This window comes from Periplaneta americana, chromosome 2 (genome assembly GCF_040183065.1).
Source record: "Periplaneta americana isolate PAMFEO1 chromosome 2, P.americana_PAMFEO1_priV1, whole genome shotgun sequence".
Lineage (NCBI taxonomy): Eukaryota > Metazoa > Arthropoda > Insecta > Blattodea > Blattidae > Periplaneta > Periplaneta americana.
Genome location: NC_091118.1, coordinates 113,070,917 through 113,074,240, shown reverse-complemented (window position 1 = coordinate 113,074,240; position 3,324 = coordinate 113,070,917).

Below are 3,324 nucleotides of genomic sequence, written 5' to 3'. Positions count from 1 at the left end.
TGTAGCAGTTTGTCAACGATTATTAGAAACTGCGATTCTCTTACCCCGTTTCGAAAATCACACAACAAGAAATTTCTTTTAAAATGATAGGCCTGCTGCTTTACGGAATCGGGAGAGATTATAATTTTGCATTAAAAAAAGTTCGTGTGATTTTGTGCAGTAACCCATTATTGTTTCTTTTTTTAGACGTACAATAAAAAATGAAGCAGTATTGTTAAATAAAATGGAAATTTATCATAATGTTCTATTAATGAGACTGAAAGTTTGTATTTGCTGCTCGTTTTATGTAAACAACAGTTGTACTGGTCCGCCCCTGCATTAGAACAGAGCATCTGTTTTGTATCGGTATGTCTGTACCAGTATGTCTGTACTGCGTACTTATAAACCCCCTCCTCCCCATCCAGCAATATTGTCAAACGTCTAATATTGTAAACTTTAATCATTAGTTAAATATTGCAATTAGAAAAAAATGTAAGGACATTTTTCTTCCTTATGACATGAATAATCATCAGTTAAAATAATGGCACTTATACCTCTTACACCCTGTAGGTCTATTTATTGTTTCCAAAAGCGAGTTTTACTCTTGTTCATTCTTTAGTTAAATTTAATAATCCTTATATTAGGCTATTTTTTTACACATCAATATAACTTTATATATTGTCATTTCCGCGGTTGAGGAAGTAGGCCTACAAAAATAACTGCTAGACCTACCTATACGTAGGCCTACTATCTATAGCCTACCTAGGCCCCTCAGGAATTAGTAATCTACATTAGGCCTATAGGTCTACGTAAGAAATAATTTATGGAACGCGGAATGTTTCAGTAATAGGCCTTGCATAAGTTACAGAGAGAGATGGAGGTCGGAACTATTCAAGTAAGACGTGATTATAAGGAAAATAGGAAAAAGAGCATCTTTTGTTAAATAATAATAATAATAATAATAATAATAATAATAATAATAATAATAATAATAATAATAATAGACAAGAAGGAGAAACAAACCAACTACGAAGTGGCAATAGGATTGGGCCTAGGCCTATGTGCTCCTGAGTTATGAACACTTGGCCTATTGATGGGCGTTAGTACTGCGGACCTCTGGAGAAATAACTGAGGAAGAGACTAGTGAAATGCTTTGTGTGGAGTGTGGTATTAGGCTACTGCCTACCTATAGAATAGAAACATAGGCCTAAACATTATGACAAAGTAAACATGAACGACTGGAAGTAGGCCTATTTGAAATGTGAAATATGGAGAAGAATAAAGCGTGTGAAATGGACAGACAAAATAAGAAATGAAGAGTTTCTAGAAAGAGGTGAAGAAAAAATAATGCTGAAACTGATCTGGAGGAGAAAAAAATTGGCGGGATCACTGGCTGAGAAGAAACTGCCTCCTGAAGGATGCACTGGAAGGAATGGTGAACGGAATAAAAGTTCATGGTAGAAGATCAGATGACAGATAAGTTAATATTAACCTAAGATGCGAAGGTTAAGAGGACGACGGAAAATAGGAAAGATTGAAGAATGCTGTGTTTGCAATGAAAGACCTACCCTTTGGTGCATAATTGAACGTAATGAACATAATTTTAGTGCCTTAAATATTCGTTTTCTGTTATTTAAAATGTGGTTAAGAAAGTATTAGTTTATGTAGCCTAACAAATAGGCCTACGCACTGGCCTATGCAAAACTGTGGTTGTCAGAACAGACTAGGCTATAGTCTAGGCTAAATGAACACAAAGGTTTAATAATTTTTATTCACTTCGTTTATTTTATTAACTTTACATTGTGTAATGATTTTAATGTAGACCTAAGTTAATAGGCCTGTCTATCTAATAGGCATACAGTAACCTATAGGCTACATGACAATAGGTTAAATCGCATTTCCAGTGTCGTAACTCAAAAGTGTGATTTGTAAAGATATGCTATTTCCTAGTAAAATACAATGTAAAAATGTTTTAATAAATAGCCTACGTAGGCCTACTTACATTCGATGATTTTGGCCTACTATTTTATTATTATAAATTCATACCTCGAGCTAGTAAAACAGCGTTGGAAATAATTTACGAAAGTAGATGTAATTTTCGACTTAGTTATGACATAATTTTACTGGATGTGCGAAATATGCTTAATAGAAATTAAATTAAAAGAGCTTCTCCGGGACTTGGGGCTAACGTTCGTTTTCAAGTTTTAGAGTGTTGCGGAGTGTTTGAAGCACGTGTTCTAGGCTATCTAATTCAGACCTACTCTGTATCTGTCTTGCTTGAGCCATAGCTCTTCCTAAAATTCGACGCATTTGTATTTAAAAATTGAGGCTGGGACACCGAGAACTTTCTAGCAGATCACTAATTCAGTACATCATTCATAAAATGTTGATGAACTTAGTTTATAGTCTATTGACCATTGTTAATAAGTTAGGCCTAGGCCTACATATTTATAGGTGTCATAACAATAAAAGTATAGGTAGGCCTATTCAGTTACCGAGCATTATTAGGTCTATTACTTAGCCTATTTATTACATTGTCTATAGAGATTTTTTAAATTCTGTAATGGTCTTCATAGGCCTAGGCCTATACACAATCTTCGAAAATTATTCCTGTCAATAAATTGTCTGGTAGCTATTTCTTAAATTCTATACCTTATTAGGCTACTTTTGTGGCTTTAGGATTTAAATTATAAAGCGAGAAAAAAAGAAAAAGAGAAACAGTAAACTCAGACCTAATAAAAGTAAAAGCTTTTACGCCTAATATTGATTTTTTTTCTGTTAGAATACATACGGATCTTAATTTAATTCTCCCCAGGTAAAAACTATAGGCCTATCCCTACCATTTGGAAATTGATTTACTGTAAAGGACAGACAGAATGTAGGTCCTAGGTCTACCTTCTGCAAATTTTACCCCTACTTAAAGTCTTATAGGCCTACTGCTAGTAGGCCTACGAAACTATCGAACCAGTTGCTCTCAACTTTATGTCTCTCCAAGACCTACAAATTATAAATAGTCTCTGGCGAAGCGTAGCAAAAAAGTATGGGTAGACGCAAAATATCTAAATAATTCCGAAAAAATATATACATATTTTTCCTTAAAGCATTAGTGACAGACTGGATCAAATCGTTCTGAATATTTGGAGTTGTGCCTCTAAAAACTGAACTGCATTCAAATTGGTCTTTCATAGAAGGCTTCTTCTATTGGCATTAAGTCTAAAATCTAGAGCAATGGTCGTCAGCACTCGCTGAAATGAGTAAAGGGTAAGCGGAGCAACGTGTTGTGCCCCGTCGTGCAGCAGGAAGAGGTTGAGAGCATACCCGCCAGCAGCTACGAATGCACCATAG